We start from the raw sequence: 25,914 nt of genomic DNA, 5'->3' as shown, positions 1-25,914 counted from the left end.
AGTAAAATAATTAAAATGATGAAAAACTCATTCAGTAGCTGCATAATGCAAGCATTTGTAGTAGCAACCAGATTTTTAGGTTTTCTAAACATTTTCTTTATAAATTCATTTTGCGTTTCCATTTTATGGAGTGAGAAGACAAATTTCACAAATTTGCAGAATGGTTTGCTCAATTTTAGACGTCACATTTATCTTGGGCATTTCCAAAATCTGGTATAAACAAAATAAAAGAGGGATATTCTTACCTTGGCAAGGCCTAAGGGGGTGGCACATGACAAAATGATTCTCTTTGGGTGTTTATTTTAGTTCCCGTGTCATTCAACGACCCTTCAGGGCCCACACAGGGTATAATGCAGAATTGGTTTAGTGTTAAGGGGATTTTCCATATGTTGTCATTGGGCTCACTGAATGAAGCTCATCACATTCCAAGCAAGTTCCTTTATATACCTTGCAGCCCACTCTAAGCAGCCCACACTCGCAGCTATATTAACTATTCACATTTCCAATATTCTTCTTTAGCAAGGCATAAAATTCTGACAATAGTTGCTCTGCTACATCAGGGACTTGGAGAGAAGTGTGTGGGAGGCTTTAATACGCACTTCATTGGAAGTCAAAGCAAAGATTTACGGTTACACTAACATGGATGTAAAACATTTCTCCATATGGAGGTTGACTACAGCCCACTTAATATATCAACAACAAATCCAAGGTACATAGAAGCTGTGAAAAATGTTTAGCATAAGCCAAGCTTTCTCTTGTATGTAGAGTTTTATGCAACACTTCATTAGCCTTTATCGGTAAGAGAACACTCTAGTCAATCGGAATGGTCTGGTACGAGAGGTACTTGCCCTAGACACAACATTCAAAGGGAAACCGCAAAAAAAAAAAATGGTTTTTTTTTTGCATTTCATATTTCTTTTGCCTTTATACCATATAGACACGTCGTACTAGAAGGCAAACACACTCGTGTAGGCTCTACCATCAGTATCATGGTAATTCTGACCAGTGAGAAGAGAAGAGAGAGACTCTCCTAGTGAGTCTGGAGATTGAATAGACTCTGCCGCACCTATTGTGCTCCACTGGGAACTCCTGATCGTTTATGGCACAGGTACTGACCACCACTGTACAAGTCATGATAATCCATAAGATGTTATAGCTGCAAGGCATTATTGGAAAGTCCGAGCGGTAATACAAAATGACGCAAGCTAGTTCTCTGATGCTTCAGCACTGTTAGAATTGTGGGAAATAGTGCCTGGAAAACAAAAATCCCAACCAAGCCTCAAAATATTAAAATTAGCATGAAACTGTGAATGTCAAAAAAATGACTCGAACTCGAAAGTTCTGCTTATCGCTAGTTTCTATACTATGCATCCATAGCACCAGTCTGTTAGGTCTGGCTTGGTTGTGTGCTTTCCCATTAAGCAAAACAAAAAAAACCCCTCAAACCTTAAAAAGGGAAAACGTATGTTATACTTACCTCTCAACGCTTACAAGAAATTAAGTATTTGTTATTGTGGTCTACAGGATAATTTGTACTATGCATTATGTTTTGGTCTTATACCAATCTGACATTTTTTGCATAGTCTCAATTTTGGCATAGTGTATATTTCCCAGCATTTTTCTTATTTGTTTGGAGATTTATTGGCTTTTAGACTGCTTCCATTTCTCTATTGTATTGTCATGATTGTATTTGCTTGTATTTTTAATTTTTATTTGCTGTACCATTTTCTTTATTTTGTTATACTCACAGTATATGTTTGAAAAATGTTATTAGTGATGGGCGAATAGTGAATTATTTTGAATGGTTTGGGTTCGGATTATTCATCTCGAATATTTCATAGTACTTGTGTATTCGAATAATGAATCTAATGCAAGTCAATGGGAAACTGAGATAATTTTCCACCGGAGCCTCCCAGGATGTCTGGTGGGGCTGTAAAAATGCTGAAATGGATGGAAAAGTGCTGAAATTGAATTGGAACAGCACGAGGGCGAAGCCTGGATACATCTCTGATACATAGGTCGCTTATGGGAATAATGTTGTCAGCGTATCACTCCATTTTGACGTGTCGTCCCCCAAATATTTCTGATAACCTGCACAGGTAAAGTAGACAGCAGGGGGCTGCAGCCCCTAGCGATGTGCTTTATCTAGGCTGGTGGTGTGGCGGTTGCGGGCTGATATTGTTTAGGCTGGAGAGTGTCCAATAACCATGGACCTTCCCATCCTGAGAATACCAGTCCACACCTGTCAACTTTACCTGTGCTGGTTATCACAACTAGGTGGGGAACCACACTTTTTTTTTTTTTCCCACTGTGCCTCGAAATCACAGTAATGCCAGTAGCAAAGATGGTTACGCCACTACTGTGATTGGCAGGCAATCCCCGCATGTTTAGTGTTTGAAAATCAGGCGACAAACGTGATGAGGGGGGACTCAAATCTCATGAGGCTACTATCTAAATATTCGATGAGTAATGAATATCCTAAATACCTTAGTATTCGTGCGAGTAACGAATAGTGCTGAATATATGCGCACATCACTTATTGCACAGATATCCTGTGGACCACAATAATAAATACTTCATCTTGATTCACCATACTTACCTCCAAGTGCTGGATCTTTCCTACTATTTGAACAACATTTATCAGGATTGCCATATTTCTTCTAGATAGTTTTTTTTTTTTCTTCAAGCAATCAAGAATGTAGGATAGCCTGGTAAAAGAATTGGCACTTTTTGAGGACAATTTGGATGCAATTTTGCCTTAATTTGACATGACAATGCTTCCGTCTCCATTAAATTGAATGCTTTTATATCAAATGCCTCTTTTTCAGCAATTATGATGCCAACTTTTAGGTGTCATATGTCTCCGCAACAAGGTGAACAGAGTTTGAAAGCATTATATTTCTTTTACTCTGGGAATGGTTTAAAATTCAGTGACATTTTTACAGCTTGTTCTTTCTACAATTCCAGGAACTGTATCCATTTCATACCGTTAATGGTTTATTTCCTGACCTTTTTATACTCAGTTGCACCCTGACTTCCAGATCTTACTTCCAAGAAGGAGGAAAGCAAGTAAAATATTCTTCTTGATGAGTAAGACAATATTATAATTCTTGCTCTAGAATATTGGCAGATTCTACCGTACCCTTAGATGTTTCATATGAATTGGATTTGCGCTATCAATTAAAAAAATATGAGAAGTCTGACGTTGGAAACATTCATTGCAGATAAACGATATATACTGTATATTGTAGATAAAAGGAAAACCAAATGACCCAAGGGTCAACATGAGGTAACAGAGGAGATGTAATGAATTCCATATGCACCATTTTATATAAATATTATTCATTACCGGGTAAAAGTTGTGTAAACTTTATGAACTTAATCTTTCCAGGATGTAGCCGCTATCTCTTCCTTTTTGAATAAGCAAAATCTTTTGTATAAATGGTAATGATCTCTGCTTTCTTAGTAGATTTAAAAAAAAAAACAAAAAAAACAAAAACTAATGCAGAAAGAAGAGAATTTTTTTTAAGATCCATTACAATTAACCCCTTCAGAACAGGGCCAATATCCATTTTTGTATTTTCGCTCCTTTCCTCCCCCTTCTTTCCACAGTCATAACTTTTTTAGTTTTCTGTCCACCTTACAATACGATTCTCATACTTATGATACCAAAACATGTCCAGTTTTTTTTTTTACTTTACTGTAAAAAAAACAAAACAAAAAAAAAAAAAAAACACGTTTGTACGGCAAAACATTTTTTATTGATTACATTTTGAGAGATATGACATTTTCATTGATTGTTCCACAAATTTGTGGCATTGCAGTGACCAAAAAAAGAAAAAACAAAACAATTTTGGTGCTCTTGAATTTGTGTTTACTGATTGTTTTTTTTTTTTTATATCTTGATAGATCGGACTTTTCTGAACTCAGCGATACCACATGTGTATTTTTTTATCTTTATTTTTAATAGGGCAAAAAATGAGCGTTTTTTTTAGATTTCTTTTTACCATTTTAAAAGTATAAGGGGCTTTAACCTGAAATTGTCTGATCGTTTGTACTATGCCACAACATTCTTGCATAAAGTGAAAATCACTATTTCTTTAGGAGTTACCATATGTAGAAAAACCTGTGGAGACGATCTTCAACTGACAAATCTGATGTAGGCTTTATCCCAACTCTAAGGCTATGTGTCCACGCTGCGGAAAATGCGCGAATTTTGCCGCAGATTTCTCGCGGAAAAGCGTGGATTTCCTGAAAATCTGCAGCAGCGGCACTTCCCAGCCATTTCTATGGCTTTTTGGAAATGCTGTGCCCATGCTGCGGATTTTTCCGCGTCGGATTTGGTGCGGATTTTGATCCGGAAAAATCTGCAACATGTCAATTATTGTTGCGGATTTTGATCCGGATTTTGGCTTCAGAATTGGGGAAAAAAAAAATCCGCACCAAAATCCGCGCTCAGTCAACCAGAGTGGGCCAATCAGAAGCCAGCTTTTCTAGGTATGATTACTTTGAAACATACTTGACTACATTTGTTTAGCCAGACTCTGATTCATGCTTCCAACGGTTCGAGCACTATGAAACTGATTACAGGTTCCCTATAAAATAGAACTTAGTTTTCTTCTTATCCATAAATGGACCCCCTCCTGATTATCTGTCACACTGCCCACTTCTCTTGTACATTGTGTACTTAGTTCCAAGTAGTTCAGACTCCTGTTTTCTTCTGTGCAGCCCATGATCTTGCTAGCTTTCATCCTGCTTATTCTTTTATGCTTTGCTAAAAATCCCAGGTTGCATCGGTTCAGCAACACATGACAAGTACCATCTCTGCCTCCAGTGGACACAACGGTATGATTATCCTCCCCTCCATCACCCTCCATAAGCTAATATAAGAATACAGTCAGGAGGCTGAAGTAGGATCTCATACAAAATGATTGTGTGTCAGGCACTGTGCAATCATTATCTTTGATATGAGCTTTTGCCTTCCGCCCTCTAAATGTGGAGAACCTTAGAGTCACTGAAGTTATAAGGAATTCTGGTGACCCCTTCACTAAATAAAAATACTAAAAAAGGCATGCAACACTCAGTGGGTCATCATGTCATCACAAACTAAAGAAAAAAAAAAATCCCCCAGAAAACAAAAACACGTACAGAGCTACTTTAAAGGCTTTTTACAGTAGATATACGGTACCAAGTACATTTTCTATTTTTTTCAGCACCTAAGTGCAGATATTGGAGACAAGGTCTATAGGTATTTTTCGCCTTCGTAAATTTAGCCAAACCTACACTTCAAATGTTGGTCAGTCCCAGAAATAAGCTTTAGGATTTTTTATTTTTTTTTTTTTTAGGTTTCACCATTCCCAGTTTATTGTTTTCCTAAAAGAGAAGCCATTGGCAGAAGTGGTTTATTCCCTTCAATTGAAAACAAAAAAAAAACAAAACACCACGATCAACCCCAGAATACTGATGACCGACTAAATTATTAATTTGATGGATTTACACCATGAAGCCTTTCGAATATTACAAAATGTGAAGTTCTGCCTTTCAAGATAAAATCTTTCGAAAAAGTCTTAATTGTATCTTATAAACGTTTATATTAGATACAGTCAATAGGTTACTTGTCTCAAACATCTGTAACAATAGAGGAAAAAGAAGAAACTCAGATGTTTTCTACTAATTCTCTAGCTCCGGGACAGGTTTAAGCAAAGGTATATCTAAGGAACACAGAGAATATTCCAGCACAGTAAGAGACTTCTGTGTACCCGACACTACAAAGTTTCAACTAAAAGTACAATTTTAAAAATGCAATTACTAAATACCAGGTGCAATGATTTTATGTCCAATGGAAAATTGCTGACATGGGTTTATTATTATCTGTGGACTAGACCACAGGAGATTTAAGTATGGCCTTGAGAACATCCAAAATAATGGAAACAAATCCCAGTTCAATTTCCGGCAGGATTTCCAGTCTACAGACAGAAGGACAGAGCATAGAAATTGAAGACTAAACCCTGGACCTTGGATTGAATTCACAGATTCCAGCACATGATTCATAAATGTACATGAAATAGAACTGATCCCCATGTACATGTAACACAAAACTCTTGTATATATGAAGCTAAAATATAATGAGCAGATTTACTAATTCCGTTGGATATATAGATGACGCAAACTTGCACTACACAGAAAATCTTTAGACAATTGTATTAAAAACTTTACACAGCCTTTTGGTTAGCTCTCTTTTTACCACTCATGTCAAAATTTTGAGGCACTTTGGAGTGTTATGTCACATTTTAAGCCTGTCCTTCAAACATGTCCCTTTTTGCGTGCGGCACAATGTTTTAGACAAATATCAAATGGGTCTAAGACTTCATGCTACTTTATGCAGCCAACTTTCCCAATGTTGATGTATTTTAATACAAGGTCTATTTTTAAGACTTAAATATTGATGGCCACTTAGGATTGTTGATGGCTGGAATCCCATGACCCTAACCGTTTCGTAGAATAATGAAGCGAATCAACATTTACATTGGAACATGAAGTGCGGACACTCAATCCCATTCAAGAATAAGCCTTCAATATTAAGGTCCTCACTTGAAGTGGTTAACTACTCTGCAATAGTGGCTACATCTCTGTAAAACTGATAGGGAAGGCTTTTCCTTAATATCTTATTCAGCCAATTCAGTCTGAAAGGCGCTATTACGGTCCACTCATATCCATGAAGTGACCCCCCCCAGGCTCTGAACCTCTGAGATTGGGTGAGGTCATATGAACTTCCAGTTGACCCGACATTACTGAGCCCGGCCCCAGTCTTCCTGCGTGATTGGGCTGTGGACAGTGTTTCACTGCTCATCACAGCCCAGCATCGCTCCTGCTTGTGGCACTCTGCAACGAAGGACAGTGCACGTGAGATGTTGGGCAGTGACGAACAGTGAAACACCGCCCACAGCCCAGTCACTCAGAAAGACAAGGGACGGCCTCGATGTCTAGTCAACTGGAAGTTGGCGTGACTGTTATGATCCGGAACCATGGAAGACCACCATAAATCATTGGTAAAAAGGTGACAAGAGCATTGGCAACTAATCTGGCCGCCATCCCCTTACTAACCATCAACACTAGAAGTAGCCGAGGGGTGAACTAACATCCTGTGCACCACGAACCCAGCCGGAGAACTAGCGATCCTAAAGGAAGGAAAGATTAATAACTCTCTGCCTCAGAAAATAGATAAAGAATAGCAAGCCCCCCACATTCAAAGACTGTGGTGATATAGGAAAACACAATACACAGATAGATGGTAGGATTAGCAAAAGGTGAGGCCCTACTGACTAAATAGGACAGGATAGGAAAGGGACTGATGGTGGCCAGAGAAAAACCCTACAAAATTCCAAAAACCTGATAGTACAAAAAGCCCTCAGATCGCTAGATCTGAACTCAGTCCTATACCAGGTGCTCTTGTCATACCAATGAACAGAAAGCAGGAACCATTACAAATTCAAGAAGCAACAAACACATGGACTAATAGGAGCAATACTCCAAACACAGCTGCAGGGAGCTTCCCAGCTAAGCAACTGAGAGGGAAGACTCCTGCATGCAAATAAACTGACAACCACAGCAAATGACACTCAGATAAGAGCAAAAAGAACCAAACAACAAATAAAGAGACAAGCACTTATCTGGGGTAGATGTGGTCTGGAGCAGGATGAAGCAGGCTGGTGAACAAAGAACAACTGACATCCGGCATAGCCTGCCAGCAGACCAGGGTTCAAATAGGCAGAGAGTTAGCAATGGAAATGCCCATTGCTCAACACACCTGGTCTCTGTCCAAACCATTCCTGGCCACAAGAGCGAGCCTCACACAGCAGGAAAAGCATAACTGACATTCCCAACACGTGATGTCACCAGATCTTAGAGGTCACGGAACCCAGGGGGGGGGGGGGCCGGAATTCACTTAACGGGAATGAGCGGACCGCAATAGCACCGCCCAGATGCTGAATTAGCTGAACAAGGTATTTGACAAAATCCTTCCCTATATGTTTTAAAGGGATGTGGCCACTATTGCAGAGTAGTGAACCTCTCCTTTAATCACTTATACAGCAGTATTGCCAGGTATAATAGATTATCTTCTATGAAGACCAGCCACAAGCCGATCGAGGTGACGGTGGCTAACAGAAGTGATTGTTACCATCTTGCAGACTTTTAAATGCTGCTGCAGTGTTTGACAGTGGCAATTAAGAGGTTAAACTGATTTAATAGAATCTAGCTCTATTCAGAATGGCTATGTAACACACCCAGTACCATGCTACCTGGAGTGAGGGTTAGCTCCTGTGCCCTCTTCCCTCAGTGATGCTGCATGGCCGCTGTATGCTTGCAGTGGTCATAGCTAAGGGTTTACCAGCATAAATTGTGTTAATCATTCAGATTTTTCAAAGACTTGCCTGCATTTATTTTTTTATTGACTGGCAACATGCTTGCCATTCGGCAGTCATTTCTTAGCCTATTTACACAGGCCAAACCAGCTTCAGATGCATAGTGAACGATCTATTGCAGTATAGCCTGCCATTGTTCTGGGCAGCAAATGTACTGGGTACACAGGACAATGTCCAGTCAATAACAATGATCATTTGTGTAAAGCAACAGATAGTTTCACCTAATGACCGAGTGATTTGCTCGTTTGTCAGATGCTCAGTAGAATTGTAAGACTGCAATTATTGTGAAACGAACATTCACTGGATCAATTATTCACGATAATCGACCCAGTATAAATGGGCCATTACATATCACAACTCCATGGCTGAACCTGAGAACTGGGTGAACATTGTATCAGGTCCAGAACAAATAAATAAATGCTCCTAGTTACATGTGATTGATGCATACATTGATGATTATAATTCCAGGATAATATTTGTTAACAAATGCTTTATCTATACAGATGGAATATGTCCAATATACTTTTATATGCCTGAAGACCTTGTGGATGAAACCTAGAGGAGTTCTCCAGTGAAGAGAAGTCATCACCTATCCACAGGTTAAGTGAAAACTCAGATTGTGGACCTCAGCAGTCGAATCCCCCCACTGATTGCAAAAACGGGGCACTTTTACCCTCATTATAGTTCCTCCATTTATTTCCTATTGGGCTGCAGAGCACTGTGCTCGGCTATTTCCATAAGCCCTAAAGAATGAGTGATGCGGTAGAAGAGCATGCACACTGCCGCTTCATTCGAACAGTAGTAAACATGTCCTATACTGCCGACTATTATGGGCCCCAGGAGTCAAAACCTCAATCTATAAGTTATCGCCGTTACCATGGATAAGTGATTACTAGTGTTTACCGTACAACCCGTTTAAACCCCCATACACATTAAATACATATTGGCTGAAGTTGCTTCTCCCAATACCCCCGCATACAGGGAAACTCATCCTCTATGAGGCACTGTTAGTTCCTCTGGGATTGGCTTTTCTTCAGGGAAAACAAAAGGATTGGCCATAGGAAATATATGTATGGGGACCTCCCATCCCATCCCAGAGGACAGAAGGATCCGAAACATTAGAATGTTGGCTGACCCCCATCGATAGATGGGTTTGACCTACTTTAGTCTAACACAGGGGCAGACATATCATTGGGGTCCAAGTCTCTTCTGCTTGTTGCCTGTCCTTAGCAGTGGTTTCCTAGCAGCTATTTTACCATGAAGGCCTGTTGCACAAAGTCTCCTCCTAATAGTTGTTCTAGAGATGTGTCTGCTGCTAGAACTCTGTGGCATTGACCTGGTCTCTAATGTGAGCTGCTGTTAACCTGCGATTTTTCAGGCTGGGGACTCGGATAAACTTATCCTCCGCAGCAGAGGTGACTCTTGGTCTTCTTTTCCTGGGGCGGTCCTATGTGAGCCAGTTTCTTTGTAGCGTTTGATGGTTTTTGCCACTGCACTTGGGGACACTTTCAAAGATTTCCCAATTTTTCGGACTGACTGACCTTCATTTCTTAAAGTAATTATGACCACTTGTTTTTCTTTACTTAGAGTTTGTATTATGGCAAGAAAAAAAAAAGAAGCTAACAGTCTATTCAGTAGGACTATCAGCTGTCTATCCACCAGACTTCTGCACAACACAAGTGATAGTCCCCAACCCCATTTATAAGGCAAGAAATCCCACTTATTAAACCTGACAGGTCACACCTGTGAAGTGAAAACCATATCTGGTGACTACCTCTTGAAGCTCATCAAGAGAATGCCAAGAGTGTGCAAAGTAGTAATCAAAGCAAAAGGTGGCTACTTTGAAGAACCTAGAAAATAAGACATATTTTCAGTGGTTTCACACTTTTGTAATTTGCCGCACCGCCTTGTGAGAAGCTGGGCCTACTACCTCAGAGGATGTCCAGGTCACGGTGTCTCCGATGGCTCCAGCAAATCCCTAGGTTAGGTGGCAAATTATAAAGAGAAAAATAACAGAGATAGGAGACTGAGTTGTGGTGATATCTGCCAGGTATAAGGCCGCTGAAGGAAGACAGACACCGAGGATTCTGTGAAAACGTAAATGAGGAACTTTACTGAAATCTTGTAGCCAACCTTTAGTCAAAGTTGTTTTTCCATTTCCAATACACAGTCATTTCATAGCAATAAATAAAGAGATCTTACACAGTGGACTAGTTCAAGCGTTTTTCCCATCCCGGCCTTGGGAGGATGGATGTCACTATCAATTGGATTAAATGCGTTTTTCAGTACTCTGTTGCAGAAACGGGGCACTCCGAATAGGGTGATAATTACACTCCCCACATATCTCAGTGGAGGTCTCTTTTTCTGCTGCATCACAGCAACTCAACCGCATCTAACCGTTTTTTCTTTTAACTGCCTCCTCAAGCTCCGCCCCCAACAGCCACTTCCTTGCTTTCAAATCAATTGCAATACCCAACCAAGGCAGTAGAGGGCAGCGCAGCGCTAAATTTACCTCCTCCCAAGGTGGAGAATAGGTGTCACAAATGTAAATCACATAGATAATACAGAACACACATTAGTAGTGGCTTTTCTGGTCACTACACTTTGTTGTTAAGTATTTCATTCCACATGTGTTAATTCATCGTTTTGATGCCTTCAATGTGAATCTACAATTTTCAGTCATGAAAATAAAAGAAAACTCTTTGAATGAGAAGGTGTGTCCAAACTGTTGGTCTGTACTGTACTATTTTTTCATGGGGGCCCATTTCTGTCTGTCCATCAGTGGTCTACAGTGAGGACCTTTAATCCTCCTTCTCATGAGGACTAAAGGTCCAGTCACACTAAGCAACTTACCAGTGATCCCAACAACGATAGGGATCGCTGGTAAGTTGCTAGGAGGTTGCTGGTGAGATGTCACACTGCGATGCTCCAGCGATCCCACCAGCAACCTGACCTGGCAGGGATCGCTGGAGCGTCGCTACACGAGTTGCTGGTGAGCTGTCACCAGCAACCAGTGACCAGCCCCCAGCGCCGCGTGGAAGATGCTGCGCTTGGTAACTAAGGTAAATATCGGGTAACCAACCCGATATTTACCTTGGTTACCAGCGCACGGAGCTACACGTGCAGAGAGCAGGGAGCAGCGCACACTGAGCGCTGGCTCCCTGCTCTCCTAGCTACAGCACACATCGGGTTAATTAACCCGATGTGTCCTGCAGCTACATGTGCACAGAGCAGGAGCCGGCACTGACAGTGAGAGCGGCGGAGGCTGGTAACAAAGGTAAATATCGGGTAACCAAGGACAGGGCTTCTTGGTTACCCGATGTTTACTGTGGTTACCAGCCTCTGCAGAAGCCGGCTCCTGCTGCCTGCACATTCAGTTGTTGCTGTCTCGCTGTCACACACAGCGATCTGTGCTTCACAGCGGGACAGCAACAACTAAAAAATGGCCCAGGACATTCAGCAACAACCAACGACCTCACAGCAGGGGCCAGGTTGTTGCTGGATGTCACACACAGCGACATCACTAGCAACATCGCTGCTACGTCACAAAAGTTGTTCGTTAGCAGCGATGTTGCTAGCGATGTTGCTTAGTGTGACGGGGCCTTAAGAAAGACTAAATAAATATAAAATTAGCTTTCATTTCTCAAGAAAAATAAAAAGTAACTGCCTGATTATTACTTTGTTGTATCTTTTAATTCCATATATTTGGATCTTTGATTTATGTTGAGCTGAGGTTTGAAAGCCACATCTCATCTTGTACTAAAAATATACTCGTCACACAAAGTAGGCTGATGTAATTAAAACAGATGATTTGTCGCTGCAGTAAAATCAGCCATTCATGAATGTTGGTCACCAGAGGCCATTTCAAACAATGCATATTTCAGAGGAATCTGTGATCTCGTCTCTGCACCGATTCACTTTCCTGGCCGTCTCCGGCGCATGTGGCCGGCAAACGGAGGTTTATTAAACCCTCATGTTATATAGCAGACTTAATGTAGTCTAGGTTTTACTGTAATTTCATATTTAATATTGTTGGCTCACTGCTGAACATTTAGAGAAAATGAATTGCATTTTCTATATTGATATGTTAAAAGAATTTACCGGTCTGTGAGAATCACTATTGCCCAAGAGAGATTATACTAAAATAAATAGTACCATGTCGTAACCTGAGGAATTTCCCATTTACAGACTATTCATAATCCTGTTTAACTGAGAAAAAAGTGAAGATTTAATGGGAAATTACAAAGTGCAATTAGATTTTTAATTATCAGTTTTTTTTGTTTTTTCTATATCTTCATCACGTTATATTAAAATTGGTCAACCCTGATGATTTTAGTCATACCACCGAACAATTGTATGTGTTTAGAGGCGTCCCAATTCTTCAATCAGGATAGTTCACATTCAGGCATGTTGAATTACAACAGCTGATCCTTTTGTTTCCTGGAACATAGAAGCCATCAGAGGTGCCTGACAAAAAATAACAGCCACTATAGATATTAGATGGACATTGAGTAAGCAAAAAGGTTGGGCGATCATTCTGCCGGTAGTCATCTCAGCTGTCTTCCTATACACAGGAATGCTGATTCAGCAAACCACTCCTGTAACCGCTAAAAGCCAGTTAATAGGCATCTTTGGTGACTGCTCATCTGTGGGGGAATAAATTGATTATCAGTCCAAAAGTTGACGTCCCCGATTGAAATCTCCCCCAATAATCAGTTTTCGGGGGTCCCTAAACAAATTAAACTGATGTGTGAACATGCTACTATCGTCTCGTGTATGGGTGGGGGGGGGGGGCTTATTGGTGAAATGAGTATTCAGCTGACCCCTACATAAAAAGGTGTGGGCACTTTCTGAACAGGAAATGTATAGTCTGTTTTCTAATCCATTATGGTGGATTGGGAAACAGATTAGAAAGTGAATGGAAATGGACACGCATCATTATTATTCTATGCTATTAACTATATTGGTAAATTAAAAAAAAGGAATTAAAAAGCCACTTTGTTTTTATTTTAACAGCACTTACAATTCTGAAGCAGTAATGAAAACAGCTAGTTGGATTAGTATTTTCTTCCAATTATGCCAATTACAGTGAGGCTTGAACATGCCAACAGCTTTTTTGGGGTATAGAAAGTGACATCTGTAGAGATCTAGTGATGTCACACAGTATTTTTAAACAGTGACATCAAAATAATTTATTTACATCCAATCAAATCAACACAGGCATGAACTGGCCCACAGGAGGGCAGGAGAATCCTCTGGTGGGCCCCTCTCCAATTGTCACTTACCCCTAAACATTATCAGTAGCACAATACACTTGTTTCACAGTACAGACCGATGAGGCATCTCATCATTCAATTTATAAACTACCCAGTAAATTATATAGAAGCACAAGTAAATGTGTGAATGTAGGTGATTAGTGGGCTCCCAGAGTCAATGTTACTGGTGGGCCCATGCCACCCCAGTATGACAATTTGTTTAAACAACTTGTGGAAAGTGTAGTCTTGTTCAATGGATAATGCTTGAAAACCTAAACAGATAAGCACAGCTTTTTACCTTTCCAATTGTCCTACTAATTTCACTTGATTATAATGTTCACCCCATCACGGTTTGCCATTGTTAATATGTATCTACATAATAAGTAATTGTGAATTTTCAAAATAATTCCAGATTCAAAGTGGCAATATGGGCATTAGTAATTATAGGAGATATTGGAAGGAGCCGAGATGTAATGTGCCACTTACATATCAATGTATAGGGTCATTGGACACATGGGTCATGCCTGTGCAAAACCTCAGCCCCATTCATGCAAAAAGAGGAGACAATTAAAAAAAAAAAAAAAAATCACCTGAGATTGCCGTATGTCGAATGGCTTCAACATGTTTCTTATAGCTGAATGTGCCCACATTTGTTTTTTTCCTTCCTTCCACGGAGCCTGGAAGGATCAAAGCCAAGAATTCAGAAGTAAAAGAATGTATATAGCGACATGCAGCATTATCTACACTGGTAAGCCACATGTTAACTGAGCATGTCACCAGTTCATTATGTCGTCCTAAGTAGACCCTGGGGTTCTCCAAACACAACTTTTCACTTGGAACATGTTTACAGTATACACAACAGTGTCAGGAACTAGAAAGTGCACATTAATTAGCAGCCCACAGGTTTTGGCATTTAATTTAACAAAGACAGGGAAAGAATTTGGGTTGACACTTTTGTTTTCAGACTCTTGAAGTGGGGGCTGAGGTCTACAATAACAATCAAATTCTGTTCTAGCAGTTACCTGAAATATACAGTAAAGACATGTAATGGGGATGTAAAGGTAAGCTGAATCAAATGGTGCTAAATTAGAACAAGAGAAAACACAATGTAGAATTAATTGAAAATCTATAATGATATTAAAATTTTAAAGGAGACTGAAAACATGATGAAATCACGCACAGAAGTGTTGGATTAATTGTGTACAGAGTAGAAATAATGTTGGAGTATAAAAGGATACCGGGTAATGCCTAACAAAAAATATAATAGACATTTATGGATGTCTGTCAGCACAAAATTAAGGGGGCTTTATGTCGCGGGCGGAGGAGGGGACGCTGCGCTCACCCACTGCTCGGGTCCGGCTGCTGCTGCTCGGTGGTGGCTCGAGCGGTGGGCCGGATCCCAGGGACTCGAGCGGCGTTCCTCGCCCGTGAGTGAAAAGGGGGAATGGTTTTGGGGATTGATTGTCCGTGACGCCACCCACGGCTGTGGTGAGGTTGTGACACCACCGCTGCTCTGGACGGGGATCCCGGGAGCGGTGACAGGGAGCAGCTTGGATGTTGTTTTCTCCTCTCCATGGGTAGGGGGATTGGTTGTCCCGGGGCCCGGTGAGGGGTAGGTAGGGATGGATGGCAGGCAAGTTACGGGGCCTGGTGAGGTGCAGGGTCGCGGGGGCAGCGCTGTGCCGCACGGCACGGTGGTACTCACTCAGCCAGTAATTCACATGGAGTCTCTGGTCAAACAAACGGCTGGATGGACGGGTCCCACAGACGGCTGCGGTGTTTCTCCTCCCGGCAGGTTGATGGTGACTGCCTTTCCCCACACCTATGTTGTGTTTTACAGTTCCAATGGCTTCCCACCGGTAACCCGCTCCCCAGCTTGTGATGGATGCTGAGGGAGCCCCTTTTGGCCGCAGGCTCTGGCCCTGGGAACTGTAGCCTTGGCGGTGACTGTTTCCCTCTACGGTGTCAGCTGTTGCCTTCAAATCGGGTCTTGACTGCTGGAAAACCCTGGAGGTTCCCTTCGCTAACGGATTTGACCAGTTTAATGGCGACTCCTAGCCTGGTCGGGGTCCGTAAGCCCTGCCGGATGGTGCTGGCTTCTTTGCTCTCCGATCCGGTACCGCCGGGCCACCGCCCGTCCACGGTCCTTACAGTTCGCTCCAATCGGCCTCTCCTGCAGACGGTCACCACCGTCTGCCAACCTTGCTTTTCCATCCAGGCCACACACCTGGACGCCTTCAGACTGCTCCTCTACCACTTTACTTCCTTCCTCCTCAACTTTAAACTCTCTGTCCTCACTCCTTTTCCCGCCTCCAGGACTGTGAACTCCTCGGTGGGCGGGACCAACCGCCTGGCCCACCCTCTGGTGTGGACATCAGCCCCTGGAGGAAGGCAACAAGAATTTTGTGTTTGGCTTCGGTGTGCCTAACCGGCGTGTGGGGTGTGTTGGTGTAGTACCTGTGACAACCTGGCTTGTCCAGGGCGCCACATTTACACGCTACGATATCGTTAATGTTTTATCATCGGGGTCACGTTAGTGACGCTCATCCGGCGTCATTAATGATATCGCAGCGTGTGACACTTACCAGCAACCTTAAGCGACCTCCAAAATGGTGAAAATCGTTCACCATGGAGAGGTCGTCCCAAAACCAAAAATTGGTAATGGTTGATTATCGATGTGGTTCATCGCTCCTGCGGCAGCACACATCACTGTGTGTGACACCGCAGGAGCGAGGAACGTCTCCTTACCTGCCGCCGGCAATGCGGAAGGAAGGAGGTGGGCGGGATGTTACGTCCCGCTCATCTCCGCCCCTCTGCTTTGATTGGCTGGCCGCTTAGTGACGTCGTGGTGACGTCGCTGTGATGCCGAACGTCCCTCCCCATTGAGGGAGGGATTGTTCGACAGTCACAGCGACGACGACGACCAGGCAAGTGCGTGTGATGCTGCTGTAGCGATAATGTTCTCTGCGGCAGCGATCACACGAAATCGCATGCACGACGGGGGCGGGTGCTTTTGCGTACGAAATAGCTAGCAATATCGTAGCGTGTAAAGCCCACTTAACTGTTCAAACCAAGCACAGCTGCGCAAGGCACTCTTTATGGGTATGAGCAGTTCAGCGCTGTAACATACCAGCCCATACCAGCGTCCCTGCGCTATTGTGCCCTACTCCCCCGGCGGGGACGCAGTCCTTCTCAGCTTCCCTCTGCCTCAGCCCCGGTCCATGCTGCTGTTTCCTAGAGCCTGCACACACCATACAGGCTTCCTGAGACTGCACAAAGGGTGCACGGACACGACCCCTTTCTTAAAGGCCAGTGCGCTCTGACCTGGACATGCCTCTCAGGCCAGCTGTGAGGCTTAATGTATTTAAGGCACCTTCAACTTAAGGTTGGTGCCTGGACAATGAGTTAGTTACGTTGCTAGTTCTCAGGTCTTCGGTGCTGCTGTCGCTGCTGCTGTTATGGAGCCATATTCTGCTGCTGATTCGTATTTATATTTCAGTGTACTTCTAATCTGCTGCTGCTGCCATTACCATCCACGTCTGCCGGCTACCATGATATTTGCTCCTGCAAATATTTATGCCAGCCGCCTACCACGGTACCAGCTGCCGCACGTATCTTCATCGGCCGCTGCTACCCCATCCATCCATACCAGCTGAATCTATGACACCGATTGCGGCTGCTGTTCCTGTTTTCAGTGACAGTCTGTGTCCATACCCCTGGGGTCAAAGATTGCAGCATCAGTCTTACCGAGTGGCACCCGATCTCACACTTGCAGCACATAGTGACAAAACAAGTATGTGAGAAGGTGCATTAAACTGCATGGCCCATGTCAAGGGTGCATCAAGTGGCTGTGCTTGGTTGGAATAAACTCCCACTGCATCATTATAAAGGTGTGTTCCCTGAACTAATGGCAGTGTACAATTAAAGGGTTATTCTAACTGTTTTATCTTCAGGAACCACAGATCCTTGCCCTTAGCTTCCTATTTGTAAACAGACTTTTCAGACCAGTGACATGAACTCTCCGCATAGGAGAAGCACAGGGGCACAGAGGCTGGTCAGATCCAGCAATCCAGCCAGCTACAAAGTGCTGCCAGCAGGCTATAAATCATAAAAACTGCTAGCGGTGTGTCGCGGGCGGGGAGGGGGGCCGCTGCGCTCACCGCGCTCGGGTCCGGCTCTGGGCTGCTGCTTGCTCGCCGCTGCTTGAGCGGTGGGCCGGATCCGGGGACTCGAGCGGCGCTCCTCGCCCGTGAGTGAAAGGGGTGGTTTTGGGTTTGGGGAGTTGGTCCGTGACGCCACCCACGGCTCTGGACGGGAATCCCGGGAGCGATGACAAGGAGCAGCCGAGATGCTTCTCTCCCCTCCATGGGTAGGGGGATTTGGTGGTCCCGGGGCCCGATTAGGTGTCGGGGGAGGCAGGGTTGGCGAGGTGCAGGGTCGCGGGGGCAGCGCGGTGCGGTGACTCACTCAGCCAATGATGAATACAGAGTCTCCGGTAAAACAAACGGCTGGATGGACGGGTCCCGCAGCTGGCTGCGGTGGTTACTCCCGGACGGGTGGTGGTGGCTGCCTTTCCCTGCACCTTCGGTCCCGATGGCTTCCCACCGGTAACCCGCTCCCCAGCTTGGATGTGTGCCAGAGGAGCCCCTTTTGCCCGCAGGCTCGGGCCCTGGGAATTCTAGCTGTGGCAGTAGCTGTATTTCCCTTTCTCGGTTTGGACGGTTGCCTTCTATCGGGTCTTTGCTGCTAGGAAACCCCGGAGGTTCCAGTCGCTAACGGATTTGACTGGTTTAACGGCGACTCCAAGCCTGGTCGGGGTCCGTAGGCCCTGCCGGTTTGTGCTGGCTTCTCTTCGCTCCACGGTTCGGTAATCGATCGGCTTCTCCTGCAGACGGCCACCACCGTCTGCCAACCTTGCTCTTGGTGCCCAGGCCACGTACCCGGACACGGTCAGTCTGCTCTTTCTCCTCAACTACCACTTCTTGCTCCTTCACTTTCACTCCCCTTAACTGAACTGAACTTCACTCGAGCGCTGCCCGAGCTTAACTGACTTCCTTTCCCGCCTCCAGGACTGAACTCCTCGGTGGGTGGGGCCAACCGCCTGGCTCTACCCCACCTGGTGTGGACATCAGCCCCTGGAGGGAGGCAACAAGGATTTGTGTGTGACTGATGTGCCTATCTCGGGGTGTGGGGTGTGTTGTTGCAGTACCTGTGACGACCTGGCTTGTCCAGGGCGCCACAGGTGCATGCTCTCTACCTTGATAACCAGCCACTCTAAGGCCCCCTTCACACGTCCGTGAAAATCATGCACGTTACACGGATGTGTAAAAGGTGAGTTTTCCCCTCCGTGAGCAGTGTTTATGGCACTATGTGTGTTCTCCGTGATAACACACGGAGAACAAAAACTTTCAACTCACCTGTCCCTGGCGTTACTGTCCGTGGTGCTGATCTGCGGTCTCTGGTCCTGCCGACTCCCCGCAGCTGCCCACAGTGAAGTGAATATTAAATGAGCATAATGAGCGGCGGTCGGCAGCAAGTGACAGCAGCGGCAGACACAGGAGGGCAGGAGAAGGGGAGTAAAGATTTATTTTTTTCTCTGACGTGAGTTTTCTCCGGCGCGTGTCACACGGGACCGCATCCACACTACATCCATGTGGTCCGCATGCGGGCAGTGTAACACCCGTGATTTGCTAGAAGATGTCTTTTTCCTGTGAGCTGGTATGACTGAAGTGCTACACCGGATAATGAAAAGCAATAGATTCTTCAAATGAACAGTAACACAAAAAAGCAAAGCACAAGGAGCACTAACCCAAATGTCGTTATCGAAGAGGGGTTTCTTTTATTAACAAGTCTACACGCGTTTCAGCCACTTTTTTTATATATGACAAGAGTGTACAGACTGTAGACTCTATAGACTTTAAAGTCTTATTTGTAAAAGGAGCAGATAGCTCTGAAATTAAAATAGGGGATAGACTTAATAAAGAAAAGATTCTTCGGTGAAGATGAGTGATTTATTGCGTCTTATGGAAGTTTATAAAACCGGAAAGGTATATTTTCCATAATATGGTTAAATAAAATCTCCCTTGTGAGTTTTTGCCTTCCTCTGCAAACACATGTAAGAATTGGTTGACCTTGATGCACCTTCGCCTTTTTCCTCCTTAAACTGTGGGACTACACGCACTGTGCACTGTGTGGATTCTCTAATTTCAGAGCCGGGGACGGCGGTCACGTAGCCAAGTGTATGCAGACTCCTAGCGATAATCATACTAGAGGCACGTGGAGTCGTTCAATGCAAGTGTATTGAGTGAGGTTGCACCCCTCTAGTTGGATTCTGGCTGGGAGTCTGAATATTGCATTATCGAGGCCAAGTGACTGCTGTTCCCAGCTCTGAAACCAAATCCTCATGGCACACACTGTGAGGATTGACAAGTTTACAGTCAGTGACAGAGGATCTGCAGACTTATGGATTTCAACTGGACAACTCCTTTAATAACTATTACCTCAAGCTAAAAGAAATCCAAAATGGTTTTTGAAAGATTGGTCAGCAGTCCAGAAATGCCAGGATAACCCTACTCACTGACCCACAAAAAGGATAGAATTTGTTAACCCCTTAGTGAACATTTTGAGGGGAGGGACACTTGTCAGTTCCTGATGGGCTGTAAGTATGCCATTTGCATGGAAGAAAACGTCTAGCAATTGTGAAAAGAAGTGTAAAATAAAAGATGCAACATATCTCAGCCTAACATTTGGATATGCATTAATATTGTCCTTGAGAACTACAGGGCAACATTGCTGTCTGAAAAGCTGAAAGCTTCCTCCAAACACAACAACTAATGTTGTATCGACAATTAAAGTGTGTGTGGGGGGGGGGGGGGTTAGTTCAGTACTTGGACAACCACTTATTTCCCTTGTGCAATCCCATAAAAATAAACGTATACTCCCCCTCCAGTGCTGGTGCCATTCCAGTTATGTCTGAAGCAGTGTTGGCAGGGCCCATGTAACATTGTTATGACACACAAGCCCCACAAGCAATAAACTCCTGGCATCGGTCTCCCAGCCTTCAGATATTTGACCAGAATGTGAGCGCTGCCCTGACTTCCGGGTCAAAACATCCAAAGGTGGAGAAAAGGAGGATGGCACGGATTGGTTCCGGGGCTCATGTGTCAATGTCACGTGGGCCCCAGAATCGTGGCTTCAGACAGACATCGCTGATTTTTACAAGGGCGAACAAGGGGAATGAGTAGGGGTTGTCCAAGTGAAGTGACAGGTCAGGGAGGCCTCTGGCTGTGTAGTCGTGGCAGCACTGTATTCAAGGCACATCCCTGGCTTCATCACTTCTTTAATGTTGAGAGAGTGTATGTCGCTGTCTTCATCGGCCGATGCACAAAAAGGCTGCAGGCAAAAGTCCAGATGCAATAAAAACGACATTTATTCTCAAAGATAAAACACTCCGGGCAGCAGATTCCGGCAATATTAGTGGAGCTGGGGACACCCTGTCCAAACGCACCCTCTTGTGGGAATATGCCCAAAGTACTCCACTTCCTACGGGCTTCCACTCTTCAGCCAAGCATACACCGGACCCACACCGGCAGAATAGGCTTTGAGGTTGCGTTCACCTCCTTATCTCCGGTGTCCCTTGATGGTCCGCTCACACAATCACACTTGCCGCTGCAGATGTGCACTCTCCGCTGCCCCGGATCCTCTCTCTCCACACACATTCAGACCTTGCCTAGATATCTGGCCGACTCCTCCTCCCCGGTGGCAACAGCCGTCCCACCCGGCCACTAGGGGGGTGCCCTAACACATCATATACAATAATAAAAATCAACACTTTTAATAATCACAATGCCGGGTAACTATGCTAAACTAGTAGGGGGTAGGCCCACCCACTACATGCCTCCCCTCTTAAAATCCGAGCCTCCCGGCAAGGCTCTAAAACTTTAAACATATTGACACATAAAAACCTTTTGGGTCAGTCCTCAACAGCGGCACCAGTTCAGCGGCACTCCCGGTCTTTAGGGGCGCTTAATGGCGCAGCAGCGCTCCCGGTCTCTGGATAGCGCCCGGAGGCTCAACAGCGCTCCCGGTCTTAGATGGGCGCCCGGAGGCTTCAATAGCGCTCCCGGTCTTTGCTGAAGGTGCCCGGAGGCTTCAAAAGCGCTCCCGGTCTTTGCTGGAGGTGCCCGGAGGCTTCAAAAGCGCTCCCGGTCTTTGCTGGAGGGCAACGGGCCCGTAAAACTTTTCAACAACAATGGAACTTTCTGCCGGTCTGGAACAACACCGGTCTTTGAAGGTGCTGAAGTTAACAACTTACTCTGGGGGCCAGGCTCGCTTCCATTCTTCCGCTTGAGCCTGGATATAGGCCCCCAGAGATTGTCCCGGCTGGCGGCGGATTCGCCTGAAAGACACAGGGGCGAAAGGCGGCTCCGCCGGTGCAGCTGCTGCAGCTCCTCTTGGGGGTGATGGTGTCTCTGCCCGAGATGGCGGTGGTGCGTCCAGCATGATGACCGGCTTGTTTGTAACATTTTGCGTTATCGCTACCACGGTTGGAACCTTCTCCGGGTCAGGGGCCGATGCAGTCGCTGTTTCCGGGACAGCAGCCATGACACGCCGGGGTTGAGAGGGCGCGGGCGGGAGCGATCTGGCATGGCTCCGGCGCCGCTCTTGCTGCTCCTCCCACTCAATCTCCTCCTGCCACTGCTCCGCTTCCCGGGTGGTTGGCATGCGGGAGACACAAACAGCAAACAGGCCGCGGCTACCTGCGTCCGGCAGGAACTGGACTTTCTCGCCCGGCCACAAAGTATGGAGTCGCTTGGGCAGTCCTTCCACGTCGAGATGAACTCTATTATAAAAGTAATCATCCCCGGTCTCGACTTCTCGGATGAATCCATATCCGTCCTGCTGGTTGAACTTAACAACCACCCCGGTCACAAACTGCTGTGCCAGCTCCTCGCCACCAGAACCGGACAGCATTTCCCGGACGATGGTCTCGGCCAGGAGACGTTCCTGGACGGGGTCAGGCTTCGGGGTCGGGACACTGGGGCGCGGCTCCGCAGGCGGGGCGATGACTGGATCCCAGAAGAAGCCCAGGTGATCTTTCTCCAAGCGCTCAGCAAACTCCTCAGCCGGCTCCGGCACAAATGGGGAAGCGGCGGCGTTAAGCTGCGGGGTCTCCCATGGGAAGACTGCAACCCCCGGACGGTTTGGCATGGGTGGGGTGGCATAGGTCGCCTTCACCTCTGTGATGGTGCTCCCGGTTTGAGCATCCCATGAGGTCTTCCAGGAAACTTTGTCCGGCCTGGTGGAACCTCCCGGTCCAATGGGAAGGTCCGTCAACGCGGCCTCACTAGCAGGGGCGAACCGGGGTCGACCTCGACCGAGGCTGATTAGGGCCATAGTCGTTGCCAACTCCGCGGGTTGCCCAAAGGTCTCCATCTCGGTCTCCGACAGTATCGCTGGTAATGGCGGTGATGTCGGCGCTGAGACTGGGGAAAGTTGAGGCGGGTCTTCGTTTCCCGCTCTTAAACGGACTCCACCCCCAGCCTCACGCATCATCTTGACTCCTCCGCTGAGGTACTTCTTTTTCTTTTTCTTCATCTTCAATGCCCTGGAGCTGGCGCCTCCCCTCTTTGGGCGGAGTACTCTGTCCTTTTTCTTCGGCGCCGGCCAGCCCCAGGCTCTTCTTTTGGCGCCAACTTTTCGCGCCTTTTCTTCCTCACAGATAACGGCCTCCTTGCCGCCATCTTGTACCCGGTCCAACGCTACGGGTACTGGGTTCTCTTCCCACCACGGGACTGGAAATCCTGTATCACGGTCCGGATCCTGTGCTTCAGGCACGACCCGATCTCCAGCCTCCTGGGTTCCTGGCAGGGGAATCGCATCCTGCCGACTACGCCACTTGAAGTGACAGGTCAGGGAGGCCTCTGGCTGTGTAGTCGTGGCAGCACTGTATTCAAGGCACATCCCTGGCTTCATCACTTCTTTAATGTTGAGAGAGTGTATGTCGCTGTCTTCATCGGCCGATGCACAAAAAGGCTGCAGGCAAAAGTCCAGATGCAATAAAAACGACATTTATTCTCAAAGATAAAACACTCCGGGCAGCAGATTCCGGCAATATTAGTGGAGCTGGGGACACCCTGTCCAAACGCACCCTCTGGTGGGAATATGCCCAAAGTACTCCACTTCCTACGGGCTTCCACTCTTCAGCCAAGCATACACCGGACCCACACCGGCAGAATAGGCTTTGAGGTTGCGTTCACCTCCTTATCTCCGGTGTCCCTTGATGGTCCGCTCACACAATCACACTTGCCGCTGCAGATGTGCACTCTCCGCTGCCCCGGATCCTCTCTCTCCACACACATTCAGACCTTGCCTAGATATCCGGCCGACTCCTCCTCCCCGGTGGCAACAGCCGTCCCACCCGGCCACTAGGGGGGTGCCCTAACACATCATATACAATAATAAAAATCAACACTTTTAATAATCACAATGCCGGGTAACTATGCTAAACTAGTAGGGGGTAGGCCCACCCACTACACAAGTAGTGGACAACCCCTTTAAAAGCAAAGACAAGACATGAAATTTGTACTTTTATTTTGCAATGTAAGGTTTAGTAATCCATCACAGCTGTCTAACCTCAGACCCATAGTTTAGTCTGTATACAGCATATTCCTTCATGCAAATAAAGTCCAATGCCACTACACTTCTGGCCTGAAATGGCTTCAGGTTGTTACACAATCGCTAATTGCTTCCTAATTAGAGGACTGCAGTATGCCATGGTACAAGTCCATGAATGGGAGATATTCTAACCGAGAGCACGGAGACCATTCAGCGGAGTCACCAACACAAAACCAACTTGTCATATTGATGAAAAGAAAATGCTTAGATTTAACTACTGCTATCAAAGCCCGTGCGCAGCTTAACCTAAGACACCACCAAAATCCCAAAACATGTGGAAACGAATAATAACTCCAGACAGTAGCAGAGAAATGATAACATTAAAGCTGTGATTAAAATACTCGTCTTCATTGTGTTTTAGGACAAAGAGAAACATGTTTAAACTTTGATTTTTCTTTATAGAAAATCCTTTTGTTCAATAACTATGTCGCAGCTCAGTCTCGTTAACCACTTTATTATCAGGTTTCCTTAGATATTCACTTTGGATGTCATCGAATAAACAGTTCAGTTTATTTAAACCACTTTTCATGCGATCCGCTTTCTTTGTTCTCTTAGAGAAAGGAACAATATAATTCTTCTTCATGTTAGTGGGATACGACTACTACATAGTAAAAGGCATGTCACGTATACAATGACTACTTTTTTTACATTTAATATTTTTGGAACTTGTTATATGTTATATACAGACTTTAAGACAGTGCCCTAATGACCTCATTTGTAAAAAGAAAAAGAAAAAAAAAAAAAAGGATTCATGGGGATAAAGAAAAATCTTCGGTTTATCCTCTATTATGATCAAATTAAGTTTTTTTCCAGGAAACAACAAAAAACAGAAAACACAAAAAAAACCAAAAAAAAAAAAACCAACACCTAAATGGTAAAGGGAATCTGTCAGCAGATTTTCTATACCTCATCTGAGAGAAGCATAACATTGGAAATGACACACTGATTCCAGTGATGATCACTTAGTTTATTGGGTGCAGCAATTGAGTGTAGCAGAGCTCAGAAAGCTAATCCAGCCGACACCACAGAGTATGGGTATGTGCGCCCGTTGCTTTTTACCTGCTTTTTACCTGCTTTTTTGCTGCTTTTTCTTCTGCGCTGTTTAATGCCAAAATGGATGTGTTCTTCTATTCAAGCAAAGTCTATGGGAATTTGGGTTTCTTGTTCACACTATGTTGTTCAAAATGCTGCCTTTTTGTGGCAGAACTTTGGTCAAAAACTCAGCTTTGCAGTGCAAAACCCAAATGGCAAAAACAATTGACATGTTGCTTCTTTGAAAAGCTGAGTTTTTGACCAAAGTTCTGCCTCAAAAAGGCAGCATTTTGAACAACATAGTGTGAACAAGAAACCCAAATTCCCATAGACTTTGCTTGAATAGAAGAACACATCCATTTTGGCATTAAACAGCGCAGAAGAAAAAGCAGCAAAAAAGCAGGTAAAAAGCAGGTAAAAAGCAACGTGCGCACATACCCTTAGTGTACATTGTCTATTGACAGAGAGCTGCTTATCAGAGGAGGGGACGTGGTCAAGCTATCCATCACCTGAGCTCCAGTCAAGGC

At 45.0% G+C, this 25,914-nt stretch overlaps 1 protein-coding gene across 4 annotated transcripts in view; it reads right to left on the bottom strand.

The window, feature by feature from the left end:
- Positions 1-25,914, bottom strand: part of SULF1 (sulfatase 1) — a 189,997-nt gene that overhangs the window by 107,593 nt on the left and 56,490 nt on the right. Inside the window, exon 2 of one of the 4 annotated variants that reach the window (XM_075353198.1) lies at positions 14,269-14,355. The exons of the other annotated variants lie outside the window; for them this stretch is intronic. The gene's annotated coding sequence lies outside the window, so the exon portion shown is untranslated. The remainder of the gene's footprint in view (positions 1-14,268; positions 14,356-25,914) is intronic. 4 annotated transcript variants of the gene reach the window in all.

Source organism: Anomaloglossus baeobatrachus, chromosome 6 (genome assembly GCF_048569485.1).
Source record: "Anomaloglossus baeobatrachus isolate aAnoBae1 chromosome 6, aAnoBae1.hap1, whole genome shotgun sequence".
Taxonomy (NCBI): Eukaryota; Metazoa; Chordata; class Amphibia; order Anura; family Aromobatidae; genus Anomaloglossus; species Anomaloglossus baeobatrachus.
The sequence above is the reverse complement of the archived record's forward strand: the minus strand, read 5'-3'. Positions and strand labels throughout refer to the sequence as shown.